The following is a 26009-nucleotide window of genomic DNA, read 5'->3' as shown; positions in this document are numbered from 1 at the left end:
CTTTAGCAGGGTACAGAGACGGGGGCAGGATCAGCAGCAGGTCACACACACAGTGCAGTCAGTAGGCACCCTGGTCGGTATGGGAGGTGGTTTGCAGGTTCTGTGTGGGTGGGGGGGTACGTGACTTTGTAGCGGGGGAGGGGGGTTACAGATCTCATGCAACGGTCCCTGTCCTGGACCACAGAGCCATGCAGCAGAGGAATCTGTATCCGTCCTCCCCTGCCACAAGGCCACATAGCCCCCGCACACAGAGTCCCAAAAAGGAGGGATGGCAGGCTCCGTTGAAACAACCAGTCCGGCACTGCAGACCGCTCTGGGAGCAGAAGCCTGTCATTTCTCGAGTTTAGAGTCGGTCTTTACATCACCACACACCCTACCCAGCACAGTCTGCGTCCCAGTTTCAACCCTTTAATGCAAAGTCATCAATAAAGAAACCTTTGTAAAGTTACAGTGGAACATGTATTTTATTTTTAAACGTGTGTTGGAAGTAGGGGAAGCGGGGTGGACGGGGTATGTAACTGCAGATGCTAGTCAACAGTAACTTGGTAAAGAAACAGGGGCAGGTTCAGCTTCTCTGTAAAGAAACTGAACAGTCACAGGTCATGCTGCTCGCTGGTACTTGAAGAGTTCCTTGTCGCTGTGCAAGGTGCCTGCATAGGGCTTCACAAGGCAGGGCATTAGCGGGTAGGCTGGGTCCCCGATGATCACTATAGGCATCTGCACATCCCCAAGAGTTATTTTGTGGTCTGGGAAGAAACTACCTTCCTGCAGGCGTCTAAACAGAGCAGAGTTCCTGAAAACACGCGTGTCATGAACTTTGCCTGGCCACCCGACGTTGATATTGGTAAAACGTCCCGCATGGTCCACCAGTGCTCGCAGCACCATTGAAAAGTAGCCCGATTTCTCAGCAGCTGACTGTGGAAGAGGTGGACGATAAGGTGCGAGGAGTTGACAACGGCCATAACTGCAGCGGGCTCCGTGCTCGCAGTGCTGTGGCGCCCGCGCTGTCACTGAGCAGAAAAGTGCACGAACAGATTGCCCGCAGGCGCTTTCGGGGAGGGAGGGAGGGAGGGCGTGATTGACGGTTCAATGATGACAGTTACCCCAAACCACCCTCGACACATTTTTCCCCCAGCAGGCATTGGGGGGAAATCCCAGAATTCCAATGGGCAGCGGGGAGTGCGGGAACTGTGGGATAGCTTCCCACAGTGCACCGCTTCCAAAGTCGACGCTGGCCCCGTTACTGTGGACTCACACAGTCGAATTAGTGTTTTTAGTGTGGATACACAAATTTGACTTCATAAGGTCGATTCCACAAATTCGACTTAAGTTGATTCAAAATAGTCTTGTAGTGTAGACATACCCTAAGTTAAACAGGAATAATTGAAGTATTTTAAATCATTACATGTTTTTCTTTATTAAACCAGTTGCAATAAGATAGGCAGTTTTAACTCATTTAAAACAGTAAAGGCAGTAAAATAAAGTGCAGCAACTGTACAGGGTTCTTTTGTTGTCTTCAATAAATAGCTGTTTTTTTCCAGCTCCCTGTATTTGTAAACAGACTTTTCCTTCTAGCCCCCCCCCCCCCCCGAACCTATCCCCCTCCCTCCATGTGGAGCTGCCCCCGCCCTGAGTCCCTTTTTGGCAAAACTGGACATTTGTCTCATTTGCTCTTGTCAACTGATGATGGACAAATGTCCAGTTTTGCCAAAAAAGTCGGGATGTCTGGGGCAGAGCTTAAAAGGGGACTGTCCTGGCCAAAACAGGATGTATGGTCACTCTAGACTGTGTACTAAGAGCCTCCCAGGCAGCTGTGGGGAGCACCGGACCTTCCACCTGTCCTGGGTGAGGAGCCGGGGTGCCTGAGAGCAGCCCGTGGCCTGTGTCCCTGGCCCCCCAGGGCATGCTGTCCAGGACAGGTGGAGGGTCCAGCGCTCCCCACAGCAGCCCAGGCTCCCTGGGCAGCTCTTACCATGGCCTGACTTCTGCCCAGGCCAGGAGGCAGGGCCATGGGAGAATGCGGGGGAGACCCCCAGGTGTGTGTGGGGGGCGGGAGGGCAATGTTCTTTGTGCCTAGGGCTGCAATAAATCTTAATCTGCCTCTGATTCTAAGCATTATTGCAAACACAGGGCAAAATCCCTATGTTTAATCTCAGTAATTCTGCTCTCAGTGACAATCCTAGCAACCAATAGCCACCAGTGGGAGTTTTCCTTAAGTGAGGACTGAATAAAAATTTGAGAGAATTTGTACGTATTGAATGAATGTAATGCAATAAAGAAAGAATGTAATATAGAAAAGAATGAATTTCCTTTTCAATCTTAAGATCCTGAACTTACCCTCACAATAATAATATTACAATGTTGTGTTCACCCTCTGAATAGCACCCAATTCAGAAGCCAGCATACCAGGGTTTTAGTTTTAGAAATATTGTTTTATAGAGACATGAGCTTTCATTTAGTCCTTAATTCTGCGTCATTAAAATTAATGGGAGCTAATGAGTGTAGGATAAAGCCTGAAATCATGTTACATGTGCTAGTAAAAGATGTCCCTAGTTGTAGGGTATAAGTTACTGTTTGTTTATTTTTTACTCAAACCTGTGAATATAGGTCCTCAGACTTTTCTCCTGGTGTGGTACACTTTGAAGCGATCTAGCTACGAATGGATAATGCATTTTTGTCCAGGGTAACTAATGTAAATCAAATGATATTCCACAAACAATGTAAAATAAATAAGAGTGGAATGCAAGACACTACCACGCTCAGCATAATTTAATAGTGCTGTAAATGTCTGAACAGCTAAATATAATGAATGAGTGAAGCACATGTGTTGATTTGACAGCATTAAGACTGTTATTGATGCAGTAATGCTGGTAATATTTCTTAAGTTTGGCATTTATAAGTGCTGGACTTTAAATCACAGCAAGATAAATAAAACATGTGATGCAATTAGATATCAGTAACAAAGTCTAATAACATCCAGTGAGCCCAGCCACTCAGAGCCTTAATGAAACCTTTGGGGAAGATAACATTTCTTTAACTATTTTCTGTCAAGTTTATATATCTATATCTTGTAATGCAGTTTTGCCCTTTCTTGTAAGAGAGAGAAACAAACATGTTTTCTTCAGTTAAGTTGTGTATTCACAGTAGTATTTAGGTACTATAGTGATGAGTGCTGTAGTAAACCATAAAATACATAGATAGACTGATACTCCAGTTCTAGTCCAACCACTGACTTTGCTCTGAAAAACTCATGTTACTTTATATTCACTTGATCAAAATGGTTTTTCATATTCTCTTTTCTGGATTTTAAGAAACAAATGTTTGTATTTTTTAAAAGAAATTGTAACATTTATTTACAGAAAACTGATTTTTTTAAATTTAATGTGAAGAATAGTAACTGCTCAGAACAGCCTTGCCAGCTGGAACAGCAGGATGGGTCTGGGGTAGGTTATTATTCAGGATTAGTTGTTCCCAGATACAGTGATGGTAGGCATGATAGAAATACATAGCTAGAACAGACAGATTAGAGAGGAAGGAGATTGTGCTTCATTTGCTGTATACTGCAGTAGCATTTAGCCACACAGTTTTGAAGAAAAGGGGATATAATCATCATTTGGTTCCATATGAGGACAGAAGTAGAAAAAAAGCCAGTTACTGAAACCAGGGAAAAATCACATTTGTGTGAGTTCAGAACACACTATGGGACAAATTGTGTCCTTATTTACCATGCATAAGCCCCTCATATTCTCCCGTGTGTAGTTAACAGGGGCGGCTCCAGACCCCGGCATGCCGCGGGGAGTGCTCTCCCGGTCGCCAGGAGGGCGGCAGGCGGCTCTGGTGGTCCTCCCGCAGGCGTGCCTGTGGAGGGTCTGCTGGTCCCGCGCGGCTTCGGTGGAGCATCCGCAGGCACGCCTGCGGGAGGTCCACCGGAGCCGCAGGACCGGCGACTGGCAGAGCGCCTCCCGCGGCATGCTGCCCTGCTTGGGGCGGCAAAATGTCTAGAGCCGCCCCTGGTAGTTAAGTGTACTGGTAAGTATTGCTCTCACACAATCATTAGCAATCCTTCTGGACAAATCTTGAGGTGCAGGATGACTGGAAGAGGGAAAATCTGGCTCCAAATACTTTTTAAAAAGAGACAAGAAACTTGTTGCAAATACCCAGAGGATCAATATGTAAGTATTTAGGGGTGTATTCAATATGTTCTGATAGCCACTGCTCCAACTTTCCTTGGCTTTGCAGTAACAGACAATATTTTATATTTCAAATTAAAAATGTCCCATTCTGGCTGCCATGGAGTTCTGCATGTTACCTACTATCGCTGCCACCTCTCAAGATGGTATTTGACTCCACCTACCCATAATCACACTCATGGCAATCATCATGTTCATGAGAATGATGCCAATAAGTCAATGGATGGTTTCTTCCCTTACTGACTATTAAGAAAAAGTGAAGCTACATCAATAAAGTGCAGTCCTGCCTAACACAATTCTTGTCTCTGTCTAGCAAGATGCTGTGATCTATTTATCAAAAGCTGTACTCAGATAGAACAGAATGTCAGACAGTATCAGTAAATTAACAACCCTGAATAAATCTCTGTAAGTGTTGTGAAAATGTCTGATGTCATCCTGACAGTCTTCAGAAACTTGTTTCCAGCCATTACTATTAAGCCAAGATAATAGCAACTTTCAGTGCTGCTGCACATCACCAGCTATCGGACTGTTACAGAGCTGAAATAACACTACTGTGCACTTACAGCACTTTTCATCCAAGACTCTCAAAGTGCCTTACAAATGTAAATTAAACCTCACAATTCCCCAAAGGGTACCATAGAAAATGTTATGCCAGTTTTGCAGATGGGTAAACCAAGCACAGAGAAATGACATTAGCAACTTGGCCACGGTCACAGGGCATGTCAGTAAAAGAGCTAAGAATATCAGGAGTTCTGACTCTTATTCCTCTGTTCTTTCCACAGGCTCTGAATGAAGTATCAGAAAGACACCACAATGTCTGCTAGTTCTCACACAGCAGTTCTGCTAGGGAAGATTGCATATCGTCTGTTTGATTGCTATTACTCGTCTGCTTAGGACATTATCAATCAAAGTTTAATCATCTAAGAGAGCTTATAAAGGCTAAATAATATATTTTAGATTTAGGTAAGACTAATAACTCTATTTTTAAAGGTAAGTTGTGCTTCTGAGTAAGTTTATTACACCTAGAAATCATGCATGCCACTAGACTATACTAAAACATCCTATTATCACTGCTACCTTGTCCCACCCCATCTTCCTGACCATTTGTTTGCTTCAACCACCTGGTACATCTTGTCTTTTAAATTGTAAGCTTTTTGAGTCAGGTGCTGCCTGACTATATACTGCTCAGCATTTAGCAGCATGGGAACCTGGTCTGGTTGATGCTACTAGTCCCAGCTGAAACAAAAAGAATAATAAAGTTAGTCTCTATTTCAACTTTGACCTGTGGCATAGATGAGTTAAATATACTGCTGAAAAACAAAATAAAAGTAGTGGTGGGCTGGAACCATAGCCTTGATTTCAAACATCCCCAATTTGCAGATGTTTGAAATCCATATTCGAGCTAAATTCTGCAGCTCTGGACTGTCTGTAGCAGTGCCTTGAAGGCCCAAATTTGCTGTGTACAAATGCATATTCTCCTGGAGAGATTAAAATCTAAGTAGATGTGACTCTTGATACTTAGGAGAAAGGAAGTACTATTAGCCCCATTTTACACATGACGAGCTGAAGCATATGGCAGAGCTGGGAACTGAATAGAGATCACCAAAATCCCAGTCCAGTCCCTTAACTACAAGGCCATAATTCTTTTCCACTGCACTTTCTGTATGATTAATCTGAAAATGTTTTTTAGTGAAAAAAAATTGATAGTTCATTTTTTTTGAAATTTTCAGCAAAAGAAATAGACTTCTCCCGGGGAAAAGCAAAACCAAAATCATTTGAAAACAGGTAATAGAATTTGCTTTTATCTTTTTCCATAAAAACAGAGGCAATAATATTTCTATGTAGTTTTTTGAAAAGGTAGTTTAGGTTGCAATGCCAGACTTATGGTTGCCAATACAACTTTAATTCTTCACCCTTGTGTATATGCTTTATGTATATTACATGATCATTTACATTTTATTACATGCTCATATACAATTTTTTCCACTGGGCCCCTGTTCATTTATTGCAAGATTGTGAAGTGAGGTCATTGGTCCAGAGATTGAGGCTGAAGGAGGTGAGCAACAGGTGCTGAGAGGGCAGTAATGGCAGATGGATATTTGAATCTCGACATCAACAATCAAAGGATGAAAGTGGGAGACTGAGGAGATCCATGTGTCAAAGGTGAACGTGGAGGGAAAAGCAGGGGGCAGATGATGATCACCTTGAAGGAGAAGAAACAAGCAATTGGTTGTTTCTATTATTGGTTCCCTAGACACCCCTCCTCCTGACGGGCTATCAGGGAGCATGTTTTGGCTCTCTGATATGCTGTCCTACCCTGGCTCAAGTTGCAGGTTTGAGCCTAAGCTGTGGGGCTGCTCTAATGTGTGTCATTTGGCAATAGTCCCCAAAAGTCCATCCGCCAGCTGAGGCTAGCCGAAGGCATGCTTTCTCCCCACCTCCAACATTCCCTTGCACTAGGGCTTGTGGGGAAGGTGGCCTGGGACCTGACTCTGCCAGTTCTATGGCTGCTGGGGTCTCTTCAACACTTTGGGATACAGGTGATGCCAGTCTCCTCTTCCTTTACAGGGCCCATGTGGCACAAAGGGACTTGAAGGAGGGGTGGAGAAACTGCACAAGTTATCTTTAATAAAATGCACCCCGTGTTCCTTTGTACAGGAGAAGAGGGGGAGGGGAAGAAGATTGAAATGAGGCAAATGGGTAAAGAAATTTAAAAAACCATGACTATGAGAGTGTTCTCCTACTCCTGATGAAGTTAATAGCAAAACTTCCATACAGCAGAAGCAGGCATAGGAAACAGTATCCTTTAAAAATGTTTTACATGGGTTTGAACAAACTTTTTTTTTTTAAACTGCTAGAATTGTTCAAGCTCTGACCTTACAGATTCAATAGTGGTCTCCCATATTCTGTCTAGACATTTACAATCCTGACATTTAAAAGAAAAAAAGACACAGCAGGGAATGACTTTGAAAGTATGCCAGAAATATAAAGACATGAGTCCAGACTCTGACTAGGTATCCCACAGAGTACAGAAATTCTGAAGCCATTTCTATGGTATTTCTTTGTTCCAAGATTTGTTTAATTCACAAGTGCAGAGGCAGATTCACACTCTGAAGAGTAACTGTTTGATTTCCACACTGTGCTGGTGTAAAACATCAAATTTCAAGGACATTTATGTAGATCCCTATGAGCCTTTGTAATAGAATCAGAAGGTACAGTGGGTGTAGTGTATGGGAACCCGGATTGTTACAGATCTCATTCCTGAGAATTTCATTTTGTTGTTGTTATACCTTTAATACATTTCATATATGCAAAATACAGTTCTCACCAATTAATTTTGCCATATTTAGTTTTCCCATTTATATCCATGTAATGTACATTACTGAAGTATGGCAGTCTGTGAAATCTCTTCGTCTCATTTGCTGCTCTTGATTATGGACCGATGAGAAACGTCCTAATCTGCTTTTGTGCTCTTCTGACTTAGTTTCTGTTGCTGTTCATTCTGATTTGAATTTTGTGGGTCAGAAATGACTCCTGAAAAGAATAAGTTGTCAGAACCTCTTCAGCAGAAGCCACGAGTAGCCTCTCTTAACTTCACACATGAGGTATAGTCCTGTGGTTCTCAAACTGTGGTCAGTGGACCGCTAATGGGTCTATCTGGTCACAGAGAGAGCTGTATTTCTAGCTGCTAGTTTGTCATAAAAGATCACCAAAATAGAGAAACACTTTTCCATTTAAGCAATTACTGTGGTTTTATTTTACAGGGGTGTTATTCAATAAGAAATGGAAAATAAAGTGAGGCACATGATCGTAAATTGGAGGGATGATTCTTTATATAACAACAATCTGTCTAAGTTGTGGTCCATGCTATAAAAATGTTTATGAACTCTTGATATAGGAGGTACTTGGGATAGAGCAAGTGAAAAACTACATTTTACCTGCTTGTCACTTTCCTGTTATCAGCCATACTGATAAGATACAAGATCCCAATTTAGGGAGACGGGTTTTGGCTGGGATTATCAAAGGCCAAACCTTTTGGGTATTTGGTTTGCAAGAGAGATCTGAAGACCTGGATTTAACTAATAACACTCAAGCTCTTTTAGAAACTCTTCCAGGAACAAAATTCAACCTACCATTATTGGTGAAGAAAGTCTCTCTTCACTTGGGTCCAGCTACATGGTCATTTCCAAGATCATGATTCTTTACAGTTAATTACATGATCACATGCCATTGTTTCCACAGGACTCGTTCAGTGCAGGTTGTTGGTGGTGGTGATGGGGTGGTCATTACTCCAGAGTTTCAGGTGCTCTTGCTGAGCCAGAATTGTCCTTTGTAGAATGTGACTCAGCAACCTCTTGGTGCCAAGCTGGAGAGGCAGATCTGTAACTAGGCATTTTAATGCCTGGGGTGAGCAAGCATGTTTGTGCCCTCTACTATTTTTATTCATTTTTCTGCCCTGGTGGCTTTGTGCCCTGGGCGGCTGCCCCACTCTCCCCACCCTGGTTATGGCTCTGGACAGAAGGCACCAAGGGTGCACAGAGTTTTTAAAGGATTCCCTAGGTCAGATATGTGCATAATAATTCACTAAAGGGTGGCATGTTACTTCTCTGATGAAAACCGGTAGCCCATTGGTCATCATAATCATTGTGATGTGTGTACGGATAATTTTTAAGGAATTGTGTCTACTAAAATACATTTTTAAGGCAGATATCCTTTAGGAGATGACGGGTCTTGGACAAGTTCCCTTCAGGGAGAGAGTGGGGTCTTCTGTGTAGTGTGTATATGTGTGGGTATTATATTGTCTGCTATATATGTGTATTATGTGTTAGCCCTGAGGCTGGAGAGAAATCAAAAAAAAAAAAAACCAGCAGAAGGAACAAAAAAAAAAAAAGAAAGGAGATCCTGTTTATGAATAAGGACATTGTTTGCACCCCCAGATATATCAGAACAGTCCAGACTCCCTGACTCTGCCACAGAAGAGGCAAGATGACAATGTGACTTATCTCATGAATGGAAGATCACAGCCAAGCTTGGCTGTAAAACACTGGAAGGACTTTGGGTGAGCATAGCCTAATAAAAGAGAGTCATGGGGGACAGGTGGTAGTGCAGTTTTATATTCTGTTGCCCTCAGAGGAGTGCTTCTGTTGCCCAGTGTGGGTGGAGTTGGGGAGATGACCCCTGGCAGGCACATACAAGGTTTCCTCATGCTAAGGACAGGTGGTAGTGCAGTTTTATATTTATTTGATATCTATTATTAATAGAGATGTGTAGTGACTCAAAAGAAAACTAAGAAAAAGGTTACTTATAAAGTGAAACACATACATGTGTGTCCAACAGGCTCTTGCATAGCTCAGTTCTAATACACACAAAATTGGTTTTTCTTTGACTACAGTGAAGCCAATATATTTGTGGATCTGAACATTTTAGCTTCTTGGGAACAAGAAGTTGATGAGAAATCTGGGGCCAACTCTTCAGATTTTATCCTAAGAAATCTACGTTTCCTGGAGTTTTGGTGTGTAATGCCTGGTATTTTTTTAAATATAACTTTCTCTCTTGGTAACTTTTGCACATTCCGGTTCTGATTCATCACTCAGTTACTCCAGTTTTATGCTAGTGTAACTTAATTGAAAACTGAGTTACACCAGTTTTATACCAGTGTAAGAGAGTGGAAAGTATAAGATTAGTGTTAGGACATGCTTTGAATTGTTTCCTCCCCCCACAATTGCATCATAATTGAGAATGTTTGAAATGTTACTGAAATTATTTGAAAAAATTCTCCAGTTTGTTGTTTTTTGAAAATTATGTTTTCCTGCACCTACAGTAGAAAACTAAAGGCCACAAATCGGTGAGGGATTGAGACTATGTATGATATTAAGTTTCTTCAGTGCAAGATATTTCTGTGCACAGGATTCACTTATAATTGTATTTATTTATTCATTTGCAACCCAAAATATGAAAAACAGCAGCGAGAACAAAAGTAACAGGCAAGATGATGTAATGGTTTTGGTTCATTTCCCAGACACTTTCTGCAATCCTGCAGCTGCCCTCTAGTATATTATTAATGAGCTTCACAAACAAGAGGCAATGGTTACAATCAAATTGCTGAGAGTTGCACTGTGGTTATGAATTTATGACTAGTCCAGACCAAAATGGCTAAGTGTTTAATCTTTATTCAATCTGTTTAAGGGCCTGATCCTATAATATGCTCAGTTATTATCATTGTCGTTGTCATCATCATGGCAAATCCAAAAGGGACATGGCGTCTTTGCATATTGAGTACCACGTGGATCAATCTCTGTCTTCCTCCTTAAGGTTATATCTGGCTGGATATTTAATATGCTCAGAGCATCTTAATTCCCATTTACTGCAATGTCTTATGTTTCATGGTATACAAACCGAGAGGTAGACCAAAAAAACCCACAAGATTGCAACATAATGCTGCTTCATTTCTGAGAATTCAGAACACCACCACAGTGAGAAAAACAGACTGCTCCCTGAAACAGAGGCACAATCACCACACTTTGCTTTAAATTGGCAGTCTGCTAACTAACTGTAATTGCATACTTTGTTACAGAACCACCTTGTCTGCAAGCAGGACCAGGGAACACCCCAACCTTCAATTCCACGTAGTCCTTGACACACCACACAATGTTTGAGCCAAACCTCTCATCTGAGAATTTGACAACGCTGCAGTGAGGCGCAGTTATTCCCATTTTACAGATGGGAACTGAGCCAGAGAGGATAAAGGACTTGCCAAAGTCTGTGGCAGTGAAGAAAATGGAAGCCAGGTTTCCAGAATCCTAGGCTTGTGCTCTAACTAGCAGACCTTCCTCCTAATATAATTTAAACGTAAGCCTTTCTTGGCTGAGCCAGAATGAACCATGGTAAGCTTGTTCAGTTGGAAGTTGTTTGTGACAAACTGTTCACTTGTGTTAGGCATTAATTATACTTTTCCATATTAATGTTTATTAAATGTCACTAGTTTAAAAGTGAGGATGAAATTTGTAGTTAGGAAATAACAGTCCTGTTATCTTCAAGCACATTTAGAGAAGTATGGTTGTACATGCTGCTATCCAGTGAAATTGTAAGTTACAGTAGTTCTATGGCAATATGGATTTACATCTTCCATTCAGATGAATGAAGCAGGACTTAGCCCTGAAGGAGGAGTTATCCTATGCAAAACAACACAATCAGCCATAATTCCAAAATTCAGTGCTGGGAAGGGAGAAGATGTGCTACTCTGACTGTACAGTGTGCTGCTTCGGTCTGCTGGAATACTAAGAGCAGTAAACAGAAAGTGTATGACTGCAGTGTTCTGAATTCCTGCAGTTTTATGGAGTTTCTTAAATCCCTAGCTTCTGGAGTCATGTGATTAAAGACTCATTTTTCATTTAAATGAAACAGTTTTCAGAGAGCTTCTGATTATAGAGAAAAGTTCAAACTCTAAAGGCCCAGAAAGGCAAGTAAAACATTTAAAAAAATCATAAAATTATTTTTAATGTTTGGGGATGGCAATACTGCTCTTGTGAGTCCAATTTAATCATCTATGAAAGTAACTTTATTTTAACCATATAGTCTATGATTTACTACAGTTATTTAAAGTCATTATACTACCCTTATGTTCTTGAAATCACTGGCAAAATTTACAGTAAAGATGCAATGCAAAAGCAAATGTTGATTATGTTATTCAAGAAAATAACCTACAGCAGAGAATGTGGATTCTGAGCCAACACTGTTCCATGGAAAGTCTATATACTAAAAGCAGGTAATTTTAGAGGGCCTTCCTGCTGATGACTGCATATCCCATTATATTAACCTAGCATGAGGTAAAAAAATTATTCACCAGTTTCTGATGTAAGTTTGGCTAAAAATGTACTCATTAGTCATTATCATCTGATCACTTATTTGTTTAATTCTGACAATGTGCTTCACACTGCAGAAAAACGTGCACACATACACACACGCCACAAAATACAAAACAGTCCCAGTATTGAAGAGTTTACAATCTAAACAAGATAGAATAGATAGGAATGAAAAGTCCAACGGAGAAAGCAGCAGTTTAAAATATGTGCAGACAGTTGATCAGTAGATTATATAGTTTTTTACAAAAAAGTGTGCAAGTTTTATCACTATAAAAAGTGTGTATACGCACACACAATATGTGTGTATTGTGACAAAGTTCCTCCTCTACCTTGGTGGGTCCTGCGCTTATTGGCAGATTTGCTCACCTACAGATTCACCATGTGGGTCAGGAAACATCCCAGAGATCTTCCCTCTGGTAGAAGCCACAGTCCAGGTCAGCAGCAAAGACTCTTTGCTGCTTTTACAGATCCAGACTAACATGGCTACCCCTCTGATACTAGTCCAGGTCACTTTCTCCTGTGTCTGATCAAGAGTTGGGAGGAACCAAGGCCTGCCCTCTACTCCAGGTTCCAGCCCAGGGCCCTGTGGACTACAGCTGTCTAGAGTGTAGGGTGACCAGACAGCAAATGTGAAAAATCAGGACAAGGGGTGGGGGTGGGGTAATAGGAGCCTTATAAGAAAAAGACCCAAAAATCAGGACTCTCTCTATAAAATTGGGACATCTGGTCACCCTACTAGAGTGCCTCCTGGTACAGCTGTACAACAGCTACAACTCCCTGGGCTACTTCCTCCTGGCCTCCTCCCAACACCTTCTTTATCCTCACCCTAGGACCTTTCTCCTGGTGCCTGATAATGCTTGTACTCCTCAGTCTGCCAGCAATATATCTTCTCACTCTCAGCTCCTCTTGCTCCCAGCTCCTCACATGCACACCACAAACTGAAGTGAGGTCCTTTTTAAACTCAGGTGCCCTGATTAACTAGCCTGTCCTAATTGATTTGGGCAGTTTCTTAATTGGCTCCAGGTGTCTTAATTATCCTGCCTGTCTTAATTGGTTCTAGCAGGTTCCTGATTATTCTAGTACAGCCCCTGCTCTGGTCACTCAGGGAACAGAAAACTACTCATCCAGTGACCAGTAAATTTGCCCTCTACCAGACTCCTGTACCCCACTGGTCTGGGTCTGTCACAGTATGTATATACAGTTAACAAAACCAACCAACCAACCCCCCCAACTCCTACAAGGTTTTACTGAGGGGAAAAAATAGTATGTGACAGTGTAAACTGCATCATAATTAGGGTTGGCAGAATTTCATTTTTATTTTTTATAATTTTGATGGATAATAGCAATGTATATTTTTAAGCATTTTATTTGTATTGGTTTTAGCTTTCACAGTTGGGGGAAATTATGGTGGGTGGTTGGGTATAGCAAATAAGGTGGAGATTCAAAAAGTTAAAGCTTAACTGTGAAAACACACATTATCAGCATCACATGTCCAAACATATAAAGTAAATATCCTTAAATCAAACTCTACTAAGTTGGTGAGAGAGAGAGAGCAAAAGAGAAGCTTTTGAGCTACACAGAGCTCTTCTTCGGGTCTGGGTCAGGTACTCCAAATGGCACCGCTAAATTAGGGCCTGCAGCAGAGCTGGTCCCCAGATTGCCTCTGCAGTACAGCTGGCCTGCAGCAGGGGCCTGATAGGCCATACCGCCTGAGTCCTCAACAAAATGGTTATAAGAATTTTATTAACATGGGTGAAACAATGCATTTCCCCAAACCTCTTTTTCAGAAATAGCCAAACCATTTTTGCTGAAAATTTCCAAAAATATTCTGCCTGAGGCAGGAACCTGGCATGGAAAATTAAAACCAGACAATTAAAATATAGCAAAGGTGTAAGACCCTGCTTTCAGTGGCTTATTAAATAGTAAGTGTCAGGTAATCTTAACTATAAGCAGTGCTACCAGCTCTGCCTATAATACATGGTAAATTTGTTTATCCTATTGAAGTCAATAGCAAAATTCCTGAAAACTTAAATGGGGCCGGAATTTCACTCACCATATTTAAAACAGAACAAGATCTAATTGGTACAAAACCTAATGCTGTATCTTAGATATTTATATGCCCTGTTCCCCCCATTATTGTAGTATTTGAGCTCCTCACAATCTTTATATCCCTGTGAGGTAGGGATATATTGGTATCCCTATTTTACAGATAGGAAGCTGAGGCACAAAGACTAAATTGATTTGCCCAAGGTGTCAGAGGAAGTATATATGGCAGAGCAGGAATTCAGGTTAATTGAATCCTGGGCTAGCTCCCGAATTAATGGACCCTTCTTCCTGTTCTGTAGCCTATGAACATCCCTTTGGAAGCGTGGCATCGCTCACTCCAGTTAGCCAGACCCCAAACATGATCGTTTTAACTCCTGATGATGATTCAGGGTACTTACTGAGTATACAGTTCTCCTAACCAGTGTTGACAGCAGCAACTGGAACTCTTATTCTTTCGCTTTTTTTGTAGCAGGCGGAACTTCCTCTTGAAGCTATCCGACTGCCACAGAAGCAGTATTCATGGCCCTTTCTAGCTTGTTCTGTTTCGGTGCCACGGAGCTGTTCTGTAGGGTCAGGCCCGTATCAAAAGACCAGCATAACCTGAATTTTATTCCAAGTGATGCTGGCTTTGTGGAGGAAGGGTTATGCATGTGGCAGATGTTGTGCTGCTCTTGTTCAGTGGCAAGGTTTCTCATCCTGAAGACATTGTTGGAGGTTCCAAAGGGATCCGGCCAGAGACAAAGAATCCAACTGGCAAACGAAAGAGGATGTAAATGACAGGAACACAATTTTTGTTTTCAACCTCTCATTTTCCAGAATAAACCACAAACATATGGGAATAAGGCAAATAAATACAATTAAATAAAAGTATCAGGATGTGGCTTACTAATGAGGTTCCAGAGAGATGTCTTGTCTTCCTGAAGATTATTCTGTAATTTCTAAATCTGTTATACATTTGACTTCCGTGTTCCAGAAGGAATTTGACAGATGGCTGCATTCATGTCAGGGGAATAAGTTGGTATTAAATGTGTCTAAAAATAGTGCAATGGTTTGGGATTCCTCTAAAAGTTTAGAGCTGAACTGTAATTCATTTAAAATGAAGAATCTCTTAGGACAGCACAGATGCATATATAGGCTAGTACAGATGCATATAAATACTAAAGTTTATGGACTGTCTTAAATTTGAGAAATATTGGCTGTTCGTTATGCAGGGATCACCAGATGACACTATTACACATTGTCTTGCAATTTCTGTTTTTTATTGTGCACGTGAGTTTTTAGTCTTGGAAGAGATGCTGTGATCCTATTATACTGTTGCAGTCTCTTTGTGGGAGATGTGCCTAGCAACGAGGGAGTTTGCTGTCTACCTTATCTAACTAGAGCCAATTCTTGAGGCAGAGTCAGGGGCGGCTCCAGGCCCTAGCACGCCAAGCGCGTGCTTGGGGCGGCATGCCGTGGGGGGCGCTTGGCGGGGGGCGCTCTGCCAGTCGCCGGCATGCCTGCGGGAGGTCCACCAGAGTCGCGGGACCGGCGACTGGCAGAGCGCCCCCCATGGCATGACGCTGTGCTTGGGGCAGTGAAATGTCTAGAGCCGCCCCTGGGCAGAGTTGCTGCCTGAGGGTCACACATGAATGTTTGGCTTAGATCCTTGAAAGAGGGATGACCTGCCTATTGTTTGACCATCTTTATTCCAGGAATGGTGTGTCTGGGTATATTCTTAGTGCATCTTTTTATTGGCAGATTGCTCATCACTGATGTATCCTTCAACAAGAACCTGACCTGCAACGTTCCAACATTTGCTGTCATTTGACTGAGAGGTGACAGTATGTATCTATGGGTTTGTCTACACTGGCATAAAAGTCCCATAGCATTTCTGCAGCTGGCCCAGGTCAGCTGACTCAGACTTGCAGGGCTTGGGCTGCAGGGCTAAAAATTGCTGTGTAGACGTTTGGGCTGGAACCCGGGCTCTGGGACCCTCCCACCTCATGGGGGCCTAGAGCTCGTGCTCCAGCCTGAGCCCAAATGTCTACACAGCAATTTTGCAGCACCACAGCGTGAGCCCTGTGAGCCTGAGTCAACTGACTTGGACCAGCTGCAGATGTTTAATTCTGTGTAGATGTGGAAACCTATAAGGTGTAACCTGGAGTAAGCAGGGCTGGTAGTCACCAGTACACTCCTTCTTTAGGGCCCCAATTCAGCAAGGTACTTCAGCATGAGCCTACCTTTTAAGCATGTGAAAAGTCCTACTGACTTAAATGGGACAAGTCCTGTGCTTAGTCTCATGCTTCAGTACTTTGCTAAACAGGGTCTAGGATTGCAGAGGCAGGACAATCACACACATAAGACAGGGTGATAACAGTAGACTGAGTCACAATGAAAAGGTTCAGAAGCATGGGACTCAGTCCTGGAAAGTCTTACCCAAAGGCTTACATTTGAGCTTGTGAGTAGTCTTGTTGACTTCAGTGAAACTACTTGCAAGCTTACTGTTTACTGGTCTTTGCAGGCTCAGGACCATTTTAAAATGAAAGCTTAAGTTCTGAAGAATCTGGGAGTATCAGAAGGCTTAGAAGAAACAACCAATTTTATTCTTGCAAAAATGTTGAATTATATTGATTTCCTTTGTTCTTGTTTCCCTTCTTGAAGAAAATCATGGATTTAAACAAATACAGGGAACCAATTTTCTAGTGCTAACCTTTGTTATTGAGCTACATGGACTATCCATCAGGTGTATTCCAGACCCATTACGCTAAGTCTTTCACACTAATTGACAATGTTCCATTAATTTCTGCTGCTGAAAGGGATTGCAGCATTCCTTAATGGTGATATTTTCCTTTGCAACTCATCCATCACTGCATCCGTCTCAGTGCTGGTTTTGGTTCATTCTCTTCCAATTTTAGGAAACATACATCACAGGGTAGTAATTTATCATTTATTAGCTACCTGCCTGCATCAGGGCATCTAGTTTTACTCTGATCAGAGCAATATCTTGGGTTATTTCTTCCATTAGCGCTATAGCCCAAAGCCAATGTGTCGTCTTTTCATATTTCTGAAACTGAAGGTTATGGCATTATCAGTTGTATAATATCTGCTTGGGTGATAACACCTGCCAACTTTGTGTGTGTGCAGAACACCCTCCATGCATGAATCTTCACTTGCTGTGTGGAACGGTGTCAACTACGTATTTTTTCATTACTGTGATCCTGAAATTCTGTTCTGCCTAAGAATGGCTATTCCTCGGAACACTATATTGTAGAAAGTAAAAGCTAAAGGGAAACTGTCTGGATGTTTGGAGCAGAGGGGTGCTAAGCTGGACAGAGGGAGGATGATCTGCCAAAAAGAGATGAGTATTCACAGAAATCATCTTTTTAAGTTTTCCGGTAACACTTCTTTCTTATGTAAAACCATGGGCAGGAAGCATCTTTTCCTGAAACACTGCTCTTTGTAAACAAAAATAGAAAATTGTTAAACAAGACTGAAGACAGACATTTGAATCCTGAGGTTTGGTATGTAAGAGAGGTACAAGTGCAGTCTAATAGCTGTCACATGATTTATGAGTTCTCAGCTATGCTACCTAAAACTTAAACGTTAATTTAGCTTCTTGAACAGTTTGGAAAACTCCCAGATTTCAATTTGCCGTTGAGCTCTAAGGAAAGTTACAAGAAAAACTATAATAGCTTCATTTGGAGTCTGCCAGGGCTTTGACTGATGCCTTAGGAATACAGCATAAACATTTATAAAACGTCTCCCTGCCTTCACACACTTCATAGCCAGCCACCCAAAGGCATAGTGTGTCAGTTAGCAGTATCCACTAACCCCATAAAACACAATGGCAGCTTGATGTACTGTAAATAGACTATTTGGTTATCAACAGTGAAAGTACTTGTAATCTGGGGGTGAGGGAGACGAAACCTCCACTCATGTATGGAAATTGAGTTTTGTTAGACTCCAAAGTAATTTGGCTATCAAACTTAATTTGTAAAGTTAGTGTTATTTAAAACTCATCACTAGAGAAGCCTGCCGCAGCAATAATCACAGTTGAGCAGATAATTCATAATTTGTATTTTATGTAGCATATTTTCTTCCTTCCTGTTTGCAAATGTCTGTGGGCAGATGGCAATTTTATTTATTCACTAAACTTTATTTTTCTTAGAGTAACTGAAATTCAAGTCTAGCTATTTGATACTTAACATTAGAGCTGTGTGTCTTGTCATAGAACCATAGGATTAGAAGGGATAGCAAGGATCATCTAGTCTAACCCCCTCCCAAGATACAGGATTTTCTGCGTCTAAACCAGTGGTTCTCAAACTGGGGTCCTGACCCTGTTTTAATAGGGTCACCAGGGCTGGTGTTAGGCTTGAGGGGGCTCGGGGCCGAAGCTCGAGCTCAACTGCCCAGGGCCAGGGCTGAAGTCCTTGTGTTTTCGCCCCCCTGCCCAGGGCAGCGGGGCTTGGTCTTGGTCTTTGGCTTTGGGATCCCCCTCCCCTCACACGGGGCAGTGGGGCTTGGACAGGCTCAGACTTCATTCCCCTTCCCTCCTCCACTGGGGTCATGTAGTAATTTTTGTTGTCAGAAGGGGGTCATGGTACAATGAAGTTTGAGTACCCCTGGTCTAAACCATCCAAGATGGTTTCCTCCAGTCTCCTTCTGAAAACCTCCAGTGAAGGAGCTTCCACAACCACCCTAGGCAGTCTGTTCCATTGTCCTATTGTTCTTACAGTTTGGAAGTTTTTCCTGAGATTCAATCTAAATTAAATTTAAATTGCCTCTTGTCTTGCCCTCTGTGGCAAGAGAACAACTTTTCTCCATCTTTTTTACGGCAGCCTTTCAAGTATTTAAAGACCACTATCATATCCCTCCTTCATCTCCTCTTTTCCAAACTAAACATACCCTGTTCTTTCAGCCTTTGCTCATATGGTTTGCATTCCATCTCTTTGATCGTCTTTGTTACTTGTCTCTGGATCCTTTCCAGTTTATCCACATCCTTTCTATACATTGGTGAACAAAATTGGACACAGTACTTCAGCTGAGGCCTAACCAGTGTCAGGTAGAGTGGTACTATCACCTCCCATAATTTGCATGCTATGCCCCTGTTAATGCAACCTAAAATTGCATTTGTTTGTTTTGGGTTTTTTTGCAACAGCATCACATTGCTGACTTACATTGAGGCTGTGATCCACCAGAACTCTTATATCCTTGTCAGCAGTGCTGCTGCCAAGCCACTTATCTCTCATTCTGTATTTCTGCATTTGTTTTTTCCCCCTAAGTGTAGCACCTTATATTTGTCTTTGTTGAATTTCATTTTGTTGTCTATAGCCCAATTCTCCAATCTATCAAGATCCCTCTGAATTTTAGCTCTATCTTCACTTAGCTTCGTTTTTGTTCCATTTATTGGATGAATGTAACTCTTTAATTATGTTTCTGACGTGAATGGTTATGGAAGGAAAACTTAAAATTCCCTTTTTGTATTTGAGACCAAAAGCTTAATTTCTTTTTTTAGTACTGATTGCAAATAAATAAATAAACAAACAGCCAACACCTAGGGGTGTGAACATGGCTAATGAAAACTTGCATTTAAACTTATACTAAGCATTGGATTGTGTTTTCCCACCTCTGCTAATTCAGATACCAGAGCTGTTTTTAAGAATCAGAAATTAAGTTGATGATGTCCAGTGACAAGGGTAAAATATCACAAGAAGTCTCTTAACACTGAGCAAGGAACCCTGTTTCACTGTAGATTCTGCCTAGAACCTTCCCCAGCTGCCTGGCTTTGGACTGCAGATTTTAAGAAACACACACATTCCTCTCATCTCACTAGCCCCCAGTTCATACACCTGTAGGGTAACCAGACAGCAAATGTGAAAAATCGGGGCAGGGGTAGGGGGTAATAGGAGTCTATATAAGAAAAAGACCCAAAAAACGGGACTGTCCCTATAAAATCAGGACATCTGGTCATCCTATACACCTGTCTTCCATAGAAACAGCCTTTAACAAAATGTAATATTTAACCACAAACCATAGATTCAGATGAGTTACTGGCTTTAGTACATTTTAAAGAAAGAGGTGGGAATTTGATCCCTATTTCTGTCTATTTTAATCTCTATTTAAATGCTCCTACGGTGATCATCTCTGAGCACTGGTCAGTAGTTTGATATATATTTGCTAAGGTTAATAATGGGAATCTATTACTGATTTTGAGGTTTTGAGGGACATATTGCCATTTTAATTCTATCCTTTTTTTTCTTTAAAATGTGAAATGAAACAAAACACCCCCTAAAAAGCTGCTTTTAAAAAAAAACACCTTTCCTTCATAAAATGATTCCCCTCCCCCCTTTACAGAGTTAGTGAAAGAACGAGGCAGAGGGGATCCTGTCACCTAGTGCTGAAGCACTAAGCCATTAGTGCCATGTTGCTGTTGTCAATCCTATCCATCCAGCACAGGCAGAAACGCACCCCATGGTAGCTTGCTCAGTGCTAATATTAGAGGGAAAGAGACGTATGTCATAATAGAACTGGAAGAATGAATGCTGCCAAAACCCCATAGTATATATATATGAGGCTAACAGAGTTTCAGCTAGCTGATGGGTTTAATATGAGGCAGCTGCTATGGCTAAACAATTTTAGTGAGTTGCCTGTGCCCTACAAAACAAAATGAATCTTTTGCCCCCTTAGTGACATAGTGGTAGGTATTTTGTCAAAGGGCATGCTAGGTAGTGTTGTTTTTTAATGAGAGGCCACAGGCAGAAATTCTATGTAGTTTGTCCCATATGATTTTTCTCAATTATCACAGTCTGAAAAGCTGTCTCAAAATACTCATAGATATCCAGGTATGGTGCTACCTCAAATTAACTAAACGCGGTGAGAGACATTGAATAAGACTGGGTAACTAAGGGACTCTTCAGTGTAATTGATAGACATAAATCATAACAGACATGACCCTATTTCAGATGGCAGGGAATTTGGGTTAACAGAGGCTTGGATAATTGGGGTTATAGTTATTTATATTACAGCAGTGCAGCAGACTCCAGTTAAGTTGAAGCTTTGGGAACATTACAAAATAGTGTTACAATGTTTAATCCTAGAGTAGTTTGTTCTCAGTCCATCAACTGTGGCCTCCCTATTTGGTCTGAAACAGCACAAGATAAGCAACAACAGTCCCGATTCTTATACTTATCCATGTTGAGTACAGTAGTCCCATAGCTGCCAGATGAGACTACTTGCAGAGTAAGGCACTACTCCACATGTGTAAACACAGTAGACTTGGAGCCAGAAAGTATATCTCAAAGCTTTAGTTTATAATGAGTGGAACATGAATTTCTGAAATAATACTGAATGTTGCAAGATGTATGAACCAAATCCTGAACTCCCCCACTGAAGACTGATTAAGGACTCCAGGATTTAACCCTAAATATGGTTAATGCTTTCTGTCATTTTACTTAAAATTATTTCTACAAAGCACAGTAACTCTACTTTTGTGTGAGAATTGGCAGGAAAATTTAAACTGCTTTAATTTAGGGCTGCAGTCTAACTCTTATGTTGACTATAGGGTGACCAGAGAGCTAGTGTGAAAAATCGGGATGGGGGTGAGGTGGGGGTAACAGGAGCCTATATAAGAAAAAGACCCAAAAATCGGGACATCTGGTCACCCTAGTTGACTAGTACCTTACTCCACAAGTGGTCCTATTGACATCAGAGTAAGGGTATGTGAATAAAGATGTTGGAATCTGTTTTTTAAACTATTCAGCATGCAAGTAATCACATCTCTTAGTGTAAATTAGCTTTTAGAGGATGGGATTCTCCAGACTATTGATAGCTTTTGTGAGAGTGGAATTCAGTCCTTCCCCCGCACACCCCGCTTTACAAATAAATCTTCATAAGCTTAAACTTTCAAAAATGATTTAGGGATAGATTTAAGGGACTCCAGACAAGCAGATTAACATCTTTGCATTAAAGGGGCTAGCTGAGCAACTCAAAGCCACATTCAATGGTACAAAACCAAAATTGATTCTTGTTTTTGCTAAGGTGCACAGATCCATTCCAGCGGTGCCTCAGCCTGCTTGCAGCTTGGAGGGCAGAATCAGACCTGTTAGTAGCTAGCAACAGGGGAATGCTCCGCCTCCTGAAGTTCCCTCCAATTTTCTTCTGCCTCCACAGCAGCTAGTGGCGCAAGCAGCCCCCTCTTCTGCAAAGCTTCTCTGATGAAAATTCCAAACTTTAGTTCCTGTTTTTATGTCACCCTTCTGCCCCATGTTGTGGACACCAAAAACCAGCTGGGTTCAAATGTCTAGGGCTTCCTCTTAAAATTAACCAACACCACCAGCTCCAGTCCCCACCCAGAAACCTGGGGAAATGAAATGCCTTCCCTGGGTGCCTTTATGTTCCATGTTCTCAAGCACTGAGTCTGCATAAAAAACAATGGAAAGGTCTTATTAGTGGACACAGCACCATCTTGGGAAAATGCAACAACTATATATATAATATAAGATGAATAATAAGTAAAACATGGTATTTTTGGTAACAGTCTTTTAACTTGGGACTATCCCACCCCCACAATTGACCCTCTGAAGGAGGTGTCATTATATTTCCTGTTCATTAGAGTGGGCTGCCCAATAGCTACTCTGCAATAGAATGGATTTTATTTGAAGTTAGGAGTTTTCTCTTATGAGAACCATATTACACATGTAATGACAGATAGCTAAAAGGAGACAAGTTTTTAAAGTGCTTATATACCAATGCTAGGGTATGTCTACACTACAAGATTATTTCGAATCAACTTAAGTCGAATTTGTGGAATCGACGTTATGAAGTCGAATTTGTGTATCCACACTAAATACACTAATTCGACTGTGTGAGTCCACAGTAATGGGGCCAGCGTCGACTTTGGAAGCGGTGCACTGTGGGAGGCTATCCCACAGTTCCCGCACTCCCCGCTGCCCATTGGAATTCTGGGATTTCCCCCCAATGCATGCTGGGGGAAAAATGTGTCGAGGGTGGTTTTGGGTAACTGTCATCATTGAACCGTCAATCACGCCCTTCCTCCCTCCCTCCCTGAAAGCGCCTGCGGGCAATCTGTTCGTGCACTTTTCTGCTCAGTGACAGCATGGGCACCACAGCACTGCGAGCACGGAGCCCGCTGCAGTTATGGCCGTTGTCAACTCCTCGCACCTTATCGTCCACCTCTTCCAGAGTCAGCTGCTGAGAAATCGGGCTACTTTTCAATGGTGCTGCGAGCACTGGTGGACCATGGGGGACGTTTTACCAATATCAACGTCGGGTGGCCAGGCAAAGTTCATGACGCGCGTGTTTTCAGGAACTCTGCTCTGTTTAGACGCCTGCAGGAAGGTAGTTTCTTCCCGGACCACAAAATAACGCTTGGGGATGTGCAGATGCCTATAGTGATCGTCGGGGACCCAGCCTACCCGCTAATGCCCTGCCTCGTGAAGCCCTATGCAGGCACCTTGCACAGCGACAAGGAACTCTTCAAGTACCAGTGAGCAGCGAGCAGCGTGACCTGTGACTGTTCAGTTTCTTTACATAGAAACTGAACCTGCCCCTGTTTCTTTACCAAGTTACTGTTGACTCGCATCTGCAGTTACATACCCCGTCCACCCTGCTGCCCCCACTTCCAACACACGTTTAAAAATAAAATACATGTTCCACTGTAACTTTACAAAGGTTTCTTTATTGATGACTTTGCGTTAAAGGGTTGAAACTGGGACGCGGACTGTGCTGGGTAGGGTGTGCGGAGATGTAAAGACCGCCTCTAAACTTGAGGAATGACAGGCTCCTGCTCCCAGAGCGGTCTGCAGTGCCGGACTGGTTGTTTCAACGGAGCCTGCCATCCCTCCTTTTTGGGACTCTGTGTGCGGGGGCTATGTGGCCTTTTGGCGGGGGAGGACGGATACAGATTCCTCTGCTGCATGGCTCTGTGGTCCAGGACAGGGACCATTGCATGAGATCTGTAACCTCCCTCCCCCGCTACAAAGTCACGTACCCCCCCACCCACACAGAACCTGCAAACCACCTCCCATACCGACCAGGGTGCCTACTGACTGCACTGTGTGTGTGACCTGCTGCTGATCCTGCCCCCGTGTCTGTACCCTGGTAAAGGTGATTGTCCTGTCCAATTACCAACCCCCTTCCCTCCTTTCAAACACAGTCTCCTCTAAAAGAACATGACGGAAACAGTAATTAACAGAAAAGTATTTTTTATTATCAACTAGACAGTTAGGGGATGAAACTGGGACGGGGGCTTGGGTGAGGCGGGAAGGAAAGGACTTCTCAAAATTTAGGGTATGAGACCTTTTGGGTACTTGAGCGCTCTGCTGGGGTGCAGTGACACTTTTCACGGCCCCTGGCGCCACTCCTTCTGGTTATTTTGGGTGGGGGGGGTATGGGACTTTGTGGCGGGGGAGGGCGGTTAAAGATACACTGCAGGGGGGCTCTGTCCTCCTGGCTGCGGTCCTACAGAACATGCACAAGGCGCCGGAGTGTGTCCGTTTGCTCCCTCATTAGTCCAAGCAGCGTTTGAGTCGCCTGCTTGTCTTCCTCACGGCACCTCTCCTCCCATTCGCTGTGTGAGCGCTGGTACAGAGAGAGGGTCTCCCTCCACTGGCTCTGCTGGTCCGCCTCGTCTCGGGAGCACCCCATAAGTTCAGCGAACATCTCATCCCGTGTCTTTTTCTTTCGCCGCCTAATCTTTGCCAGCCTCTGTGAGGGGGATGCTGTGGCAGGTCTGGAGACAGTCGAAGCTGTGTGATGGGAAAAAGGGAGTGAATTCCTTGCAAAGATACATTTTTTCGAACAACGAACACAGTCTAGTCTGTCCCTGTGAATTCTGGGTTGAGATCCCAGTGCCTGATGGGGCAAAAACCATTTTCGCGGGTGGTTCTGGGTAAATGTCGTCAGTCATCCCTTCCTCCGGGAAAGCAACGGCAGACAATCATTTTGAGCCCGTTTTCCCTGGATTGCCCTGGCAGACGCCACAGCGTGGCAACCATGGAGCCTGTTTTGCCTTTTGTGCCTGTCACCGTATGTGTACTAGATGCCGCTGACAGAGGCGGTCCAGCAGCGCTACACATGCTGCGTGAAAGCCAGCACAAACCAGGGGTCTATGCAGCCGTGCTCGGGGAGGCAATGCTCCCTGAGTACCTCATGAAAGCCTGGCGCGGAAAAGTGTGCTACCACGGAGCACCCAATAAGGCAGCTCTCCCCAGGAACCTCCTGGGGAGGCTTTTCGATTCCCTCCTGGAGAGCTTCGTGGAGATCTCCCAGGATGATTTCTGTTCTATCCCCATATATAGAGAGACCTCCTTTTCACATACTTCAGATTCCTGTTATATTAAGAATAAAAGTTTACATGTTTAAAGCACTTACCGACTGCTCCTTCCCCTGATTCAGGGCCCGGGTTAACGGCCGGGGAGGGTTGGTAGGGGATCTCTGTGAGGGTGATGAAGAGATCCTGGCTGATGGGGAAACCAGCGTTGTAAGCGCTGTCGCCTGCCTCGTCCTCCACAAACCCTTCCTCATCTTCCCCGTCTGCGAACATCGCCGAGGAACTGGCCGTCGACACTGTCCCATCGTCAGAGTCCACGGTCACTGGTGGGGCAGTGGTGGCAGGCTCCGTAGCGTCCGTTTGCCGCTTTGATTTTTTGGTAGCCTTGTCTGGGGTCCTTGATTTTCACGCGGCGCTGCGTTGCATCCCGCCTGTATCCTCTGTCTCTCATGGCTTTGGAGACCTTCTCGTAGGTCTTTGCATTCCGTTTTTTGGAGCGCAGCTCTGAAAGCACAGACTCCTCGACCCACACACTGATCAGATCCAAGACTTCCTGGTCAGTCTATGCTGGGTCCCTCTTTCTATTCAGAGATTACATGAACTCCTCTGCTGGAGAGCTCTGCATTGCTGCCGGTGCTG

At 43.1% G+C, this 26009-nt stretch overlaps 1 long non-coding RNA gene across 1 annotated transcript in view; it reads left to right on the top strand.

The window, feature by feature from the left end:
* The first annotated feature begins 9131 nt into the window (after positions 1–9131).
* LOC120405418 overlaps positions 9132–26009 on the top strand; it is a 32181-nt gene continuing 15303 nt past the window's right edge. Inside the window, exon 1 of the long non-coding RNA XR_005598561.1 lies at positions 9132–9249. This is a non-coding gene — a long non-coding RNA (uncharacterized LOC120405418). The remainder of the gene's footprint in view (positions 9250–26009) is intronic.

This window comes from Mauremys reevesii, linkage group 4, assembly GCF_016161935.1.
Source record: "Mauremys reevesii isolate NIE-2019 linkage group 4, ASM1616193v1, whole genome shotgun sequence".
Taxonomy (NCBI): domain Eukaryota; kingdom Metazoa; phylum Chordata; order Testudines; family Geoemydidae; genus Mauremys; species Mauremys reevesii.
Note: the sequence above shows the minus strand (reverse complement) of the source record. Positions and strands in the feature narration are given on the sequence as shown.